At 32.4% G+C, this 17048-nt stretch overlaps 2 long non-coding RNA genes and 2 pseudogenes across 8 annotated transcripts; 1 reads left to right on the forward strand and 3 right to left on the reverse strand.

Annotated features, from left to right (window-relative positions):
- Positions 1-228: 228 nt before the first annotated feature.
- LOC111832208 lies at positions 229-13983 on the reverse strand. 6 transcript variants are annotated; one of them, XR_002835244.1, is made up of 6 exons: positions 13817-13983; positions 13571-13718; positions 13370-13488; positions 13196-13258; positions 10811-12322; positions 229-326 (listed from the first exon to the last, which is right to left on the reverse strand). It is a non-coding gene; the product is annotated as an uncharacterized LOC111832208 (long non-coding RNA). The 6 variants fall into 6 exon arrangements; XR_002835246.1 differs by lacking the exon at positions 229-326 and having other exon boundaries at positions 10381-12322; positions 13196-13264; XR_002835245.1 differs by lacking the exon at positions 229-326 and having other exon boundaries at positions 10383-12274.
- LOC111832209 lies at positions 1626-3388 on the reverse strand. Of its 2 annotated transcripts, none has more exons than XR_002835249.1 (5): positions 3320-3388; positions 3100-3221; positions 2894-3012; positions 2725-2782; positions 1626-1897 (listed from the first exon to the last, which is right to left on the reverse strand). It is a non-coding gene; the product is annotated as an uncharacterized LOC111832209 (long non-coding RNA). The 2 variants fall into 2 exon arrangements; XR_002835248.1 differs by having other exon boundaries at positions 2894-3018.
- Positions 7038-7146, forward strand: LOC111832207 (annotated as a pseudogene).
- Positions 13984-16040: 2057 nt separating the features above from the next.
- On the reverse strand, positions 16041-16943 carry LOC17894594 (annotated as a pseudogene).
- Between the last annotated feature and the right edge of the window lie 105 nt (positions 16944-17048).

Raw genomic sequence — 17048 nt, forward strand, 5'->3', positions numbered from 1 at the left:
GAGATGACTCGTTCATTGCTAGAATGCGTATAGTGCAAGGTACTACTTTATTGATTCTGATTTCGGCATTGCTTCTTCGTGGCTTGAGTTTTAAACCGTAGTTCATTAGTTACTGTATACAATGTCAAATAATCTAAAAGCAAGCCTATCACTACATGGGATATAACTTTCTCACATTGGAAAGGATCTGTTGTGGATTCAGTAGTGGGAGTTTTCCTAACCGAGAATGTTGCAGATCATTCATCAAGGTAATGCATTCAAGTGATTTGTAATAAACACAAGAAATGTGCAACATGAATGGTTTTCAAAATTATTAAGTTCTTCACCTTTGCAGTTCTGTATATATGGATCTTGCTGCTGAGTTTCCTATCAACTGAATCTTCAACAAGGGATCATCTCCTGAAGAGTGGGAAAGTTCAGTAACTCATGAAATAATGATGAAATTGGATCCGAGATGTGCAGTTTCAAATCAAAGAATTCGCAATCCAACTTGTGTGATCATAGAGGAGATTGATGATGATGAGGACGGCACCGATGCTGTTTGTTGCCAGGAATCCTCTAAAAGCAGTGACAGTTCCATCAACTCTACAAATCAATCAACAATGATGTTGAATCCATTTCACACAGGTTTTGTGAATGAGCAAGTTGATTCCCAAATGGTGAAAGGCAAAGGCCTTATATAAAACATGAGTCGTTCTGCGGGCACCTCTACTTTTTCTCACTGTGAACTGAACCTAAATAAATTACCACCTGAAGTAGAGAACTGTGATGTTAATGAATTCACTAACATAGTCTTTGAAGAAAGTCAAGTTCAACATATGTCCCACCAACAACAAGTATTGGAGAGTACCCTCTAGTTCTTGTTGATGGCTAGACATATGTTAAACTTGACTTTTTTCATAGAGTCTGTTTGTGATTGCATCAGTATCACAGTTCTCTACTCCAGGTAGTACTTCATTTAGGTTCAGTTCACAGTGAGAAGAAGTAGACGTGCCCGTAGAAAGATTGTTCATGTTTGATATAAGGCATTTGTCTTTTACCATTTGGGAATCAACTTGCTCATTCACCAAATTTGTGTGAAATGGATCCAGCAGCATCATTGTTGATTGATTTGTAAAGTTGATGAAACTGTCACTAGTTTTACAAGATTCCTGACAACAAGCAGCATCAGTGTCGTCCTCATCATCATCAATCTCCTGTACGATCACACAAATTAGATTGCGAATTATTGGATTTTGAAAATGCATATTTCGAATCTAATTTTATCACTATTTCATGAGTTATTGAACTTCCCCACTCTTCAGGAGATGATCCTTTGTTGAAGTTCCAGTTGATAGGGAACTCAGCATGAAAATCTATATATGTAGAACTACAAAGGTGAAGAACTTAATAATTTTGAAAACCATTCATGTTGCACATATCCTCTAGTTATTACAAATTGCTTGAATGCATTAACTTGATGAATGATTTGCAACATTCTGGGTAAGGAAAACTCCCACTACTGGATTCGCAACAGATCATTTCCAACATGAGAAAGTTCTATCCCCCGCAGTAATAGGCTTGCTTTTAGACCATTTTACTTTGTATAAAATAACTATGAACTAAGGTTTAAAACTTAAGTCACGAAGCAATGCCGAAGTCAAAATAAATAAAATTGTACCTTGCACTATACGTACCACAGTTGGTGTCTCTTGCTATAACGCTTGTTTCCCAAAGCTTGAATATATGAGAGATGACTCCTTACTTGTATATCTAGTTAGAGTAGTTGATGAGTTTGGATGGTCACCATGCCTCTTGTGTGGATCATAGCGGGCAAAGAAGCTCCGTGTTCGATCATGTGTAGAGTCTGAGGCATAGAGAACGATCAATGGCCAGAGTTGGTAGCCGGCGCATAATTCTATATTGTATACAATTTAAAAACTCAAAGTTAGTTAGTACTATCAAAGTTGTATTGAGAAGAGAAACTAAGCAAATGCAGTCAAGATATATATTTGATATAATTTAGAAAGGTTTTGGTTTATTCATTAACATAAGAGAAATATCTATACATAATTAGATTTCTTTATATGATAGAATCTTATCATATTGTAACCCCGTCTCCTTGAGCAAATGAGACAGCGTGCTACTTGCCTTACTAGATCATTCATCTATCTTACTTTCTCATACTTTTTTAAAAAAAACTTCCTTTATTAGAAACCGTAAAAATAACTTGTCTTAACGATTCCATGAAAATAGCCAAAAAAGTTTTATAAATAAAATTAAATCCGTTTTCAAAATAAGAAAATAACGGAAAAATAAATAAAACCCAAATTACCCAAAAAACACCAATAACGAGACGGAGTTGTGCCGAGCTAGAACACACAATGCAAGATATCCACATCAATATCAGGTTCGATTATCTCTCATGACCTTTGAACCTATCTACTTCCACTAGACCAGTCAGCCTTTTATTGGCTACAAAGAACTTGTCAATTCAACGCAAACCATTTCCACGTTCATCATCCTTAAAGATGGTAATCTAATTTAACATATCATACATCTTAAACTAGTATTTCCTAAGACATTATCTCAACCACTTTAAAACATTCATCACTCATCAAATGATCAATTTCTAATTATCAAGACAACACTAGTTCGCAAGCAAATCTAATCCTATGCAAAAGAATCATATATGATGTATAAGAGTAATACTTATAATCGAATTTCCGCAGATCACAACCTCACCTGAATCTGGAATGGACTGAGAACTGGAAGAGAACTGCTTAAAATGGCTTGAAACAATCTGAAACTTGCAGCAGAAGAAAACAATACAAAGACAGATTAGGTTTCTGGGTTTTGACTGAAACAGAGGATTCTTGCCCAACAAGCAATCCACGTGGTAACTAAGGTCTACCTTTTCTAGTGACTTTGAAGGCTCCAGCGCCTTCCCTGACACTTCGTTTATCAATAACCACCGTATACTTGACCTCAACTGATAAGAGATAACCGGAATATCCTCTCCAAAAGTCCAACCTGAATCTGGAATCTGATACGTTATTTCTGGGTTTAGAAACAGTGACTTTTAGCCAAATTGTAACTCGAATTTTGGATGGAGTTTACCTTGTAATGAAGAACCGTCAATTGCTACTTTTTCGTCGCAGCGTGTTCTGGTTCCTTCAGATCCGACGGAAAAAGGATCACCAAAAAAGCCACTTGAAACTGTTCATTATTCCTCTTCTCCACTAATAAATCCAATTGTTGCAGCACAAACCACGAAATTAGCAACCAAATAGAGACATAATCTATGGAATAAACCATATTCATGATAGATTTGTCTTACCTAATTGAAACCGGTGTTGAATGGTGAAGACGTGACGTTCAACTCTTCTCCGCCGTGATCCAACTCAATGGTGATGGAGGCTTGAAAACAAGGTTCTTTAGTGCTGCTTAGGGTTAGAGTTTTTGACGTCAAGAAGCGGCTGGAGGTAGAGAGAGATATATACATATGTACACTGCACACACACTCTTAGGTTTTAGTGTTTTTTGATTGGACCCTTATGGGCTTGAATTGGGTCTCACACATATCTCAATATGCTTAATTAGTATATTCTAATACATTCTAATAAAATTTGAGAAACCGAAACAATCATCCATCATGTTTCCTTGACCAAAACTTCGTGTCCTACACGAATCAATGTCCTAAAATGAAACTTCTTGTCCTATTTTAATACAAATCACTATTACACTAAGCATTGCTATCCTAAAGCCTCATATAACCAAAACTCATCGCAGTGCAATAATAAAACAGGAAGAAGAGAGAGCTGAAAGATAGAACTCGCCAGTGGGTGGCGGCAAATGGGTCATCACCACTTTGCAAGCTCGAGAAGTGTCGCAGTCCGTGCAATCACGTCATCACCACTTGCGGTTCTACCAGGGTTCTCCATGGTTCCAAGTCTTTGTCTGTGCGGCTGCTCGTTGCTGTATAGGAGATTGTGGTGGTGGAGGCTTTTACATGTGCTTCTCTACTTATATATACGTAGAGAAGATAGGGTTCAGTGGTAAACCCTTCTTTCCTTAAAACGCATGCAACGTGTGTTTTTTTAGAGTTTAGAGATTCAATGGAGGAGAAAAATTGTAACGCTGTCACTAGCTAGATCTTATCTTAACCTCATCGTTTTAAGATACTAGGTAATGTCCCGCGCATATGCGCGGGTTGTTGAATATTTATTTAATTATTTTATTTTATTTATTACTTATAAAAAATAAATTAAATAAATTTTAATGCTTATGACATTTTTACATGTTATTTATTTAAATCATACAATAGAAGCATACATCCATATCTTTTGAATTTATTCGTTGATTAATTGTTCAATTAATCAATTTTGAAAGTAATTTTCTTTAGTACTTTTAAGTATTTTTTGATAAAAAAATAATATTGTTAATGATAAAAATAGGAATGATATTAGGAGAATTTTTAAAAATACCCCTTTAAAATACCACTTTTTTATATTTACCCCCTTTTCAAACTTTATCAAAACAACCACTAAAAATGTTGAAATTTATCCAAATATGTGTGTAAACTTATAAATATACACAAAAATTACCTTTATTTGTGTATAAAATTTTATTTATTTCAATGTCTTACAAATTGGTTTGAATATAACAAAATTTTTTTTTTTTAAATAATTACATACTTTGAAAATAAAATAAATATACATGAATATGTGAGAAAGAAAAAAACATATAAAGTAAAACAATGAAAATGGTTTATTTAGCTTGATTTTCTTATGGTGCGATGGTCAGAAATCAATATTTTTGAATCCCATCGATAAAGTAATTTCCTTATATCCATAAAATATTATTATACATATGTATTATACATTTAATAGTATAAAAACAATGAAAAAATGAAGAAGTACATAAAATAAAAAAGAAATATAATTGAAAACAAAAGTTTTAACCAAATATATAATCAAGCTCTTACAATGATATCTTAATTGAGCTTTCAACCCATGTAAGAACATTAAAAATTAAACAAAAAAAATATTGAGAATATCAGATATGGTAGAGGAGGATGTAAAAATGAGTATTTATAGGATAAAATATGATGTAAGTTACAATTCTAAAATAATTAAATCAGATGAGTTATAATTATATTTTATAGTGTGTTAATTGAAGTTAAATGGAGGAAACAAATAGTCAATTGAAATGTTATATAATTTAAGTTACAATTTAATAGTAAAGTGTGGATTTCAAGTATGAATTAAAGTATATGACTAAATGTGTTAGATATTTGGTTTAATTAAAAATAAATATTATAATTTAAAAATAAATGCTAAATGGACCAATAAGGAGAGAGTGAAACCTTAAAAATTCCCAAGAAATAATTTTATTTTTACTCTCTTTTTATATTCCTCTTAATTTAAGTTATATTTCTAGGTTTAATTATATTTTTCATCCTTGTAGTATATATAATAGATAGAAAATGGAATATCAAATTGTTTTTTAGATATGAAATCAAGTATAAAATTCAAAGTTAAAACAAATTATAATGTTCTTTGTATTATTACATGTTGAATCACAAACTAAATATAAGGATCATTATTCTTAAAAGAATGTCTTACAAATTGGTTTGATAATTATATAACAAAAAGTTTATTTTGTTAAAAAATTACATACTTTTGAAAATAAATTAAATATACATGAATATGTGAGAAACAAACAAACATCCAAAGTAAAAGAATGAAGATGGTTTCTTTAACTTGATTTTCTTATAACCATAAAATATTATTACACATATGTATTACATTTAAAAATATAAAAAACAATGAAGACATAAAGAAATACATAAAAACAAAAATAAATAAAATTGAAAACAAAAGTTTAAACTAAATAATCAAACTCTTACAGTGATATTTTAAATGAGTTTTCACCCAATGCAAGAACTTTAAAAAAAAAAACAAAGAGAATAATGAAGATATGAGATATGATAGAGAAGGATGTGAGAATTGCTATTTATATGATAAGAAGTGATGTAAGTTACATTTTTAAAATAATTAAATTAGAGGAGTTATAATTATAATTTATAATATGTTTAATTGGAATTCAATAAAGAAAACCAATAGTCTTTGGAAATTTATATAATTTTCAGTTTCATTTTAGTAGTAAAGTGTGAATTTAAAGTATGAATTAATGTATATGATTAAATGTGTTTTTTTGGTTAAAAATAAATATTATATTTTAAAAAATAAATACAAAATGGAACAATAAAGAGAGTGGAACCTTACTTTTATATATATGATTTTAAATAATTTTCCACCAATAAGCCTTATAAAATTTGTTGTATGATATATGATTAAGTCCTTTCATTTTCTTTGCCATTTGATTATAACTTATAGTGTAATTAAATTTTGTATTGAATGATTGTCATAAACATTTATTTATTTATTTATTTTGTTGAATGATATATGATTAAGTCCTTTCATTTTCTTTGCCATTTGATTATAACTTATAGTGTAATTAATTTTTGTATTGAATGATTGTCATAAACAATTTTTTTTTTAAAATTAAAGCCTTCAATATTTTTCCACCAATAAGGAGAGAGTGAAACCTTACTTTTATATATATGATTTTTCCCTTTTAACAACAAGGAAAAAAACACAAGAGTTGAATATTTACACTTTTATTTCACAAATAATTATGGTTTTCATTTTTAGTGAAAAATTAATTTTGTATTTCCTGATTTTTTCTATACCAAGTTATAAAATTAACAAAACATCAGTCTAAACTAGATTTATTTATCATTTGGAATTTGATGAGTTGAGTACTCTTTATTGAAATTTTCGTAACAATAAGTTGAATACCAGATTCATTAGTATTTGAAGTTTTTGAAAATAGTTTTCCCTAGTCCATCTTTACATGTATTAGATTATGGGCTTCTAACTTAAAATCAATTGGCAATGAGTGGAGAGACCCATATCTTATATAAACCACTTAAGATCCTACTCAACTTCCAATGTGGGATATTGTTATCCCTAATACGTCCCCTCGAGATGATGACTCTTTACGCCATAAATCTCGATATGTTCGGGCATGAACCAGCGGGCCAACTATGGTGCCGGACCGATTGTGGATTGGGTTGAGTATGTACGGACCGGGCTCTGATACCATAGCAGATTATGGGCTTCCAACTTAAAATCAATTGGCAATGAATGGAGAGGCTCACATGTTATATATACTACTTAGGATCCTACTCAACTTCCAATGTGAGATATTGTTATCCCTAATAACATGTACACCAATATCGTCGAATGACCAAGACTGAAAATTTATCACTAATATTTCAGTCATTATATATATATCTCGTTCAATAGTCCCAAATCCCAACAATAGGTTGTTTATAGCTAGCCCTTGTCATTCGGGTACTCGGGTCGGGTTCAGATAAAAACCGTTATGGTTTAGATTTTTTGGGTAGAGGAGTTTAGGACCCAATAGGGTAAATATAAAAGTTCGGTTCGGTTCGGATCCATTTGGGTTTGGGTCGGTTCGGGTATAATAGTTACAGATATTGTTATCTTATCAAGGGGGCTAAGAAAAGTTAGTTCAATTAGTTTCAAGGGGGCTAAGAAAAGTTAGTTCAATTAGTCTTAAGGGGCTAAGAAACCAGGAAACTAGTTGACGGAAAGAGAAACTAAGAGACTATATAATATGGAAAAGTTGCCGGGACAAGAACAATTGTGTTGACACTCAAATTAGCTTACAAAGCCTTAATTGATCTCTTATGGAAGTAATTATGAAACGTATCAAGACTTCACAATTCAACTTCAAGACCGTTGTGTGCCCTAATACTCCAAATCAAGAGTCTCATATAACCGTTGTCGACTTGATCCGCACTCAAGGGAACAGATGGTCTCCTTCAAATATCTCCATCCTAGATACTTTTCGTTTTGAAATTTTCGGTCCTATCTACTTTTGGTTTGTGTGCCCTAATACTCGAAAACATGAGGTCTACTTTTTCTGTGTTTATAAATTGTAGTATACTTTATGGGAGGCACTGTGTAATGGTGTCGAGGATTCCATTGTTTTTTTTTTTTTTGCGGAATTATAATAAAAACTACATTACCAATTTGTGCATAGTTTCCAAAACATACAATAACTTTTATTTCTTATTTGAAAATAATTTTTTTTGGGTTCAACAACTAATTCAAAACCTTTAAAGACATTCTCAACAAAGGGATAATTTAGCAAAAGAATTCGACTATACATAGTGATTTCCATCAACAAATTAGAAAATCAAATATTGAAAAACGAAGAGAGCAATTCTAATATTAAAAATATATATCACAGAAGATGCAATGCTTTAAAAAAAAATTGATTATAAATTTCAATTTTTACTTGCAAAAGCTAAAATATGAAAGTGTTAGATTTAAAGTGGGTCGAGACACACTTTGCAATCTATAAGTTTACAAATTTTAGCTTCTAGTCCTTACTATAATAACTAGGCCACCCTGTAAATTTATAAGGAATCCTCACTTGTTTGTTAATCCATGGGGTTTAGAGTAGTTTGGATGGTCACCAATCACCATGAACCCTCCACAATATCAAAATATTGCTTAATGAATTATAAGAACAAAAAGAAGTATGAGTAGAATCAATGGTAAGAGAAAGAAACAAACACTAAGTCAAACAAAAAGGCCAAAAGAGTTTTAGACTTTAGAGATAGAGTTTATGGGTGAAAGAAGCAACAACAACAAAATACATCACTGAATATGAACTCAACGACCTACTACAACATATATGATATAATATAATTACTCCTCTTATCGTAGACATTCTTATCGAAAGAAACATAGTTGCAGTAAGGTACTATGTTTTGTTAATGAAAATCAAGGTTAACCAAATTTCATCAGGTTTTTACAACTAGTGCAAGAACAAAACAGGAAAAAACTTTTAAGCTCTAAAACATATGCTTAAAGGCGAGATATGTTATACTTTATTCTTCTTACACTTAATAACAAAACACGCTAGTACTAAACCTCGCAAGATTACGATTAGACGATGACGGGTCGAGAAAGGATGAACTATGTTTAAACTTGGACACAAACTTCAAAGATTGCGATTCAAAACAGAGAAAAAGAAAGAGATTAAGATTACATCAACTTTTTCATCTTGGTAGTCCCTCAGCCCAACAAGTATGATGTCACCGACTGCGATCCAAACCTTCTTGTGCAAGGCACCACAGATATGGCAGAGACGATTAATGTTTTTGGAATGGACTATTGAATATTCCCACAACTTACAATATGCAGCTTCAACCGATTCATATAATTTTCTTTTTCTGTTTGGCTTTGATTATGATTATTTTCTTAAATAGAAACTTAATCGGACAGACATATACATACCATTGGTAAGGACTTGAGAGAGATTTTGTAGTTCATCATATTTCTAAGGTCACTTAAATCAGTATTGCAAGCATCGTTAAGTTAGAGAATTAGTATTGCAACGTATTTTTTTTTTTAGTTTAGAGATTCAGTGGAGGAGATAACTTGTAACGCTATATCTCTAGCTAGATCTTATCTTAACCTCATCATTTTAAGATATCTTTCCATTTTTACAACAAGGAAAAAACACAAGAATTAAATATTTACACTTTTGTTTCACAAATAATCATGTTTTTCATTTTAATGCAAACTTAATTTTGTATTTCCTGATTTTGTTTATACCAAGTAAATTCAACAAAATATCAATCTAAACTAGATTTAAAGAAACTCATCAATAATTCACAATTCAACTTCAAGACCGTTGTGTGACCTAATACTCGAAATCAAAAGTCTCATCCGTTGTCGACTTGATCCACTCTCAAGGGAACAGATGGTCTCCTTCAAATATCTCCATCCTAGATACTTTTCGTTTTGAAATTTTCAACCTTAACTTGCTCGATCGCGAGGTCAACTTTGTTTTTGTTTATGAATTGTAGGATTCCAAGGTTTATGGCATGCTTGAGTTTTTTTAAACAGAATTATAATAATAATGTGTTAAAAAAATTATAATAATAATTTGAAAGAGTTTCGGGAAATCATAATAAAAATACCACTAATTTTCTTCTTATTTGAGAAGATAGTTTTTCTCTCTTTTTTTTTGGGCTTCAACAATTATTTTGAAATATCTAAGAACATTCTCAACAAAGAAAGGAAGGGATAATTTAGCAAAGTAATCCGACTATACATGGTAGTTTCCATCAACAAATTAGAAATTAAAAATTGAAAAACAAAGAGAGCAATTTTAATATTAAAAAGAAATAATCCCAGAAAATTCTTCTAAATTTTTTGATTATACGTTTCAAATTGTACTTGTAAAAGCTAAAATATGAAAGTGTTAGATTTAAAGTGGCTCCACTTGCAAATCTTTAAGGTTCAGTTATTAATATTTAAATTCAAAAGAAAAACAAAACTTTACAAATTTTAACTTCTAGAGTCACAATTAAATATGTATGAGAGATGACTTGTTCATTGCTAGAGTGATAGAGTGCGTATAGTGCAAGGTACTATTTTATTGATTTTGACTTCGGCGTTGCTTCTTCGTGTCTTGAGTTTTAAACCTTAGTTCATTAGTTAATGTATACAATGTCAAATGATCTAAAAACAAGCCTATTACTACATGGGATTGAACTTTCTCACGTTGGAAAGAATCTGTTGTGGATTCAGTAGTGGGAGTTTTTCCTAACCGAGAATGTAGCAAATCATTCATCAAGGTAATGCATTCAAGTGATTTGTAATAAACACAAGAAATGTGCAACATGAATGGTTTTCAAAATTATTAAGTTCTTCACATTTGCTATCAACTCGAACTTCAACAAGAGATCATCTCTTGAATAGTGGGGAAGTTCAGTAACTCATGAAACAATGATGAAATTGGATCCGAGATATGCAAATCCAAGAATTAGAAATCCAACTTGTGCCATCATAGAGGAGATTGATGGTGATGAGAACGGCACTGATGCTGTTTGTTGACAGGAATCCTCTAAAAGCAGTGACAATTCCATCAACTCTACAAATCAATCAACAATGATGTTGAATCTATTTCAAACAAGGTTGGTGAATGAGGAAGTTGATTCTCAAATGGTGAAAGACAAAGGCCTTATATAAAACACGGACATTCGTTCTGCGGGCACGTCTACTTCTTCTCATTGTGAACTGAACCTAAATGAAGTACCACATGAAATAGAGAACTGTGATGTTGGTAAATTCACAAACATAGTCTTTGAATAAAGTCAAGTTCAACATATGTCCCACCAACAACAAGTATTGGAGAGTACCCTCCAGTTCTTGTTGATGGCTAGACATATGTTAAACTTGACTTTCTTTATAGAGTTTGTTTGTGAATGCATCAGTATCACAGTTTTTCTACTTCATTTAGGTTCAGTTCACAATGAGAAGAAGTAGACGTGCCCATAGAAAGATTGTCCATGTTTGATATAAGGCATTTGCCTTTTACCATTTGGGAATCAACTTGCTCATTCACCAAATTTGTGTGAAATGGATCCAGCAGCATCATTGTTGATTGATTTGTAGAGCTTATAAAACTGGCACTAGTTTTACAGTGACAACAAACAACATTAGTGTCGTCCTCATCATCATCAATATCCTTTACGATCACACAAGTTAGATTGCGAATTATTGGATTTGAAACTGCATGTTTCGAACCTAATTTCATCACTATTTCATGAGTTACAGAACTTCCCACTTTTCAAGAGATGATCATTTGTTGAAGTTCAAGTTGATAGAAAACTCAGCAAGAAGATCCATATATGTAGAACTACAAATGTGAAGAACTTAATAATTGTGAAAACTATTCATGTTGCACATATCCTCTAGTTATTACAAATTGCTTGAATGCATTAACTTGATGAATGATTTGCAACATTCTGGGTAAGGAAAACTCCCACTACTGGATTCGCAACAAATCATTTCCAACATGAGAAAGTTCTATCCACCGCAGTAATAGGCTTGCTTTTAGACCATTTTACTTTGTATAAAATAACTAATGAACTAATGTTTAAAACTTAAGCCACGAAGCAATGCCGAAGTCAAAATAAATAAAATAGTACCTTGCACTATACGTACCACAGTTGGTGTCTCTTGCTATAACGCTTGTTTCCCAAAGCTTGAATATATGAGAGATGACTCCTTACTTGTATATCTAGTTAGAGTAGTTGATGAGTTTGGATGGTCACCATGCCTCTTGTATGAATCATAGCGGGCTAAGAAGCTCCGTGTTCGACCATGTGTAGAGTCTGAGGCATAGAGAACAATCAATGACCGTTGGTAGCCGGCACATAATTCTATATTGTATACAATGTAAAACTCAAAGTTAGTTAGTATTATCAAAGTTGTATTGAGAAGAGAAACTAAGCAAATGCAGTCAAGCTATATATTTGATATATAATTTAGAAAGGTTTTGGTTTATTCATTAACATAAGAGAAATATCTATAAATAATTAGATTTCTTTATATGATAGAATCGTATCATATTGTAACACATGTCTACCTAAGCAAATGAGGCAGCGTGCTACTTGCCTTACTAGATCATTCATCTATCTTACTTCCTCATTCTTATTGAAAAAAACTTCCTTTATTTGAAACCGTAAAAACAACTTGTCTTAACCATTCCATGAAAATAGCCAAAATAATTAAATCCGTTTTCAAAATAAGAAAATAATGGAAAAATAAATAAGACCCAAGTTACTCAAAGAAAACACCAGTAACGAGACGGAGTTGCGTAGCTACTCAAGATTCTCACTTACAACTGGAGAAAAAGGAAAGAAGGGGTGAGTAACGAATTACTCAGTGAAAATATCCTTTCCGCCCACTAGGAAAATTGAAGAAAGAAACTACCTTTGAACCACACTCATCAATCACATAGAAATAGACATAACAATCAACTACTCCGCAACATTGTGCCGAGCTAGAACACACAATGCACATCGATTATCTCTCATGACCTTTGAACCTATCTAGTTCCATTAGGCCAGTCAGCCTTTTATTGAGCTACAAAGAAAAACATTATCTCAACCACTTTAAAAGATTCATCATTCATCAAATGATCAATTTCTAATTATCAAGACAACACTAGTTCGCAAGCAAATCTAATCCTATGCAAAAGAATCATGATGTATAAGAGTAGGACTTATAATCGAATTTCCGCATATCACAACCTCCGCTGAATCTGGAATGGACTGAGAACTGGAAGAGAACTGCTTAAAATGGCTTGAAACAATCTGAAACTTGCAGCAGAAGAAAACAATACAAAGACAGATTAGGTTTCTGGGTTTTGACTGAAACAGAGGATTCGTGCCCAACAAGCAATCCACGTGGTAACTAAGGTCTACCTTTTCTGGTGACTTTCAAGGCTCCAGCGTCTTCCCTGACACTTCGTTTATCAGTAAACACCGTCTACTTGACCTCAACTGATCAGAGATAACCGGAATATCCTCTCCAAAAGTCCAACCTGAATCTGATACTTGTTATTTCTGGGTTTAGAAACTGTGACTTTTAGCCAAGTTGTAACTCGAATTTCGGATGGATTTTACCTTGTAATGAAGAACCGTCAATTACTACTTCTTCGTCGCAGCGAGATCTATCCAACGACACCAATAGCGTGTTCTGGTTCCTTCAGATCCAACGGAAAAAGGATCACCCAAAAAGCCACTTGAAACTGTTCCTTACTCCTCTTCTCCACTAGTAAATCCAATTGTTGCAGCACAAACAACGAAATCAGCAACTATATAGAGACATAATCTATGGAATAAACCATATTCATGATAGATTTGTCTTACCTAATTGAAACCGGTGTTGAATGGTGAAGACGTGACGTTAAACTCTTCTCCGCCGTGATCCAACGAGAAAGCAAAGCAATTACAACTCTTGATCACCAAACAATGGTCATGGAGGCTTGAAAACGAGGTTCTTAAGTGCTGCTTAGGGTTAGAGTTTGTGAGGTTAAGAAGCGGCTGCAGCCTGCAGGTAGAGGAAGATATATACATTATATACATATGTACACTGCACACACACTCTTAGGTTTTAGTGTTTTTTTATTGGACCCTTATGGGCTTGAATTGGGTCTCACACATATCTCAATATTCTAAGTATATTCTAATACTATATCCTAATAAAATTTGAGAAACCGAAACAATCATCCATCATGTTTCCTTGACCAAAACTTCTTGTCCTACACGAATCAATGTCCTAAAATGAAACTTCTTGTCCTATTCTAATACAAATCACTATTACACTAAGCATTGCTATCCTAAAGCCTCATATCAATAAAACCCATTTGTGTAGGAGTCCTACGTAGTGCAATTATAAACAACGAAGAAGAGAGACCTGAAAGATAAGAGTGTCCCAGACCGTGCTATCACGCCGTCACCACTTACCGTTTCTCCATGGAACCAAGTCTTTGCCTGTGCGGCTGCTCGTTGATGTATAAGAGATTATTGTGGTGGTGGATGCTTTTAGATGTGCTTCACTACTTATATATACGTAGAGAAGATATAGGGTGCAGTTGTAAACCCTTTTTTTTTTAAAAGTTAAGAGATTCTGTGGAGGACAAAATTTATAACGCTATCACTAGATCTTATCTAAATCTCATCATATTAAGATATTTTTCCCTTTTAACAACAAGAAAAAAAAACAATAGAACAAGAACATAAGGTTGACACTCAAATTAGCCTATAAAGCCTCAATTAATCTCGTATGAAAGTAAAGAAACTCATCAAGAATTCACAATTCAATTTCAAGACCGTTGTGTGCCCTAATACTCGAAATCAAAAGTCTCATCTGTTGTCGACTTGATCCGCTCTCAAGGGAACAGAGGGTCTCCTTCAAATATCTCCGTCCTAGATACTTTTCGTTTTGAAAATTTCAACCTTAATTTGCTCGATCGCGAGGTCTACTTTGTTTTTTTTTTTATGAAATGTAGGATTCCAAGATTTATGGCCTCATTGAGTTTTTTTTAACAGAATTATAATAATAATGTGTTAAAAAAATTATAAAAATAATTTGAAAGAGTTTTGGGAAATCATAATAAAAAATACCACTAATTTGTGCATAGTTTGCAAAAGATACAATAACGTTTTCTTTTTGAACAAAAAAAAATTTTGTTTTTTTGTTTTTTTTTTGGCTTCAACAATTATTTTAAAATATACAAGTATATTCTCAACAGAGAAAGGAAGGGATAATTTAGCAAAATAATCCGACTATATATGGTAGTTTCCATCAACAAATTAGAAATTAAAAATTAGAAAAAACTAAGAGAGCAATTTTAATATTAAAAAGAAATGTTCACATAAGATTCTTCTAAATTTTTTGATTATACGTTTCAAGTTTTACTTGTAAAAGCTAAAATATAAAAGTGTTAGATTTAAGTGGCTCCACTTGCAAATCTATAAGGTTCAGTTATTAATATTTAAATTCAAAAGAAAAAACAAAACTTTACAAATTTTAACTTCTAGAGTCACAGTTAAATATGTATGAGAGATGACTCGTTCATTGCTAGAATGTTCCACTCTGTGAAGTACTGATTTGATTCTACTAATTTCTTCTGATGCAATTCACATTTGGTAAGATCGTTTCTGCTATTCTGTAGCCTCTCATGAATCTTCAATATACATATTACTTCGTGTCTTCTTCTTTTTTTTATTTCCTTGAATAAACACAAAAATACATCACAGCCCAAACTTCTTCTCATACATAAAAAAAAAAAGACATGACAAGAAGTGAAGAAACAATCAGTCTCTACCATGATAACCAGCGGCGGATCCATAAACTTTTTTTATATGGGGCACAAATTATATATAACTAATGATATTAGTTTAAAAAAATTAAATATTTTAAATATTTACATATATTAATAAATAACATAAATTTCACATTTTATATATTTTTAAAATGAAAAACCAAATACCGTTTTTTGAAAATATTGTTCTTTTTCTAATTTATCAATTAAAAATATACAATTACAACTCTATATAAGTTTCTTGAAAATATTGTTCTTGATAGGTTTTATTGTTTAAACCAAAACAGCAAATGTTCTCCATATGAAAATGAAGGAAACTGGTCATAGTCCACCAAGAAATCGTTAATATCACATTCTTGGTTCATGGTATGGTATGTGGCTTTGTCGTCCTCAGTAGTGATTGCTTGGTGATCAGTTGATGCTAACTGAGGCATAACCAATTCAGACTTAACTTGGTCAAACTGTATCATTTCTGAACCGAACGTTTCATCATAAACCTCAAATGCTTTACATGTATGCTGTCCCATATAACTTGTTCTGATCATCTGCACCCGCTTTGTAGCATTACAGTTTCGGTCTTTCGCATATGCACAGCAATAGTAAGACCTGCACATATCATCTAATTCTTGAATTTTTCGCTATGTAGGGAAAAAACACAACTACTTGTATTCTCATGTCTTTCATAAAACAGAGAAACACAACCATTAGCTCTGTTTCTTCTAACCTTTGGTGCACCGATGTTTTGATAGTCTTTTGGTGCATCAGGTCGTGGATTCGGGGACTCGTGATCTCTATACTTCTCAGGCTTCAAACCTTTTATCCCACAAATCCTCCTGCAATATTATAACAAGAACTCATGAACTTTTGTGTATAGAATATGCAAAGAGAGTTTTATATATTTTTTTTTTTTTGGTAACTTACTTCTTTGATGATCTTTGATGCACAAGACCTGCCATGTTTTGAGAAGAAGAAGACTCAAGAAGTTGTGGAGAGTTAGGAGAATCCACAAAAGATAGAGCAAGTGAGAAAGAATCAAGAATGGTATTGATCAATGGCTCTATCAAGACAGAACTTATTTCGCGGTTGTCCAGAAGCGTCTTGAGGTTGTTAGCACATCCTTGGCCATGAAGAAGTGCTGCCAAAGCCTTGTGATCAATGTTGGAAAACATTTTTTTTTTGGTTTAAGGTTGAGAAAAATCTTGATCAATTCTCAATATATATAGAAACAAAAAAAGTTTTGTGGCAACCTCCATTTGTTTATATTATAATGTGGA

The sequence above is a fragment of the Capsella rubella genome, unplaced genomic scaffold (genome assembly GCF_000375325.1).
Source record: "Capsella rubella cultivar Monte Gargano unplaced genomic scaffold, Caprub1_0 scaffold_2, whole genome shotgun sequence".
Taxonomy (NCBI): Eukaryota; Viridiplantae; Streptophyta; class Magnoliopsida; order Brassicales; family Brassicaceae; genus Capsella; species Capsella rubella.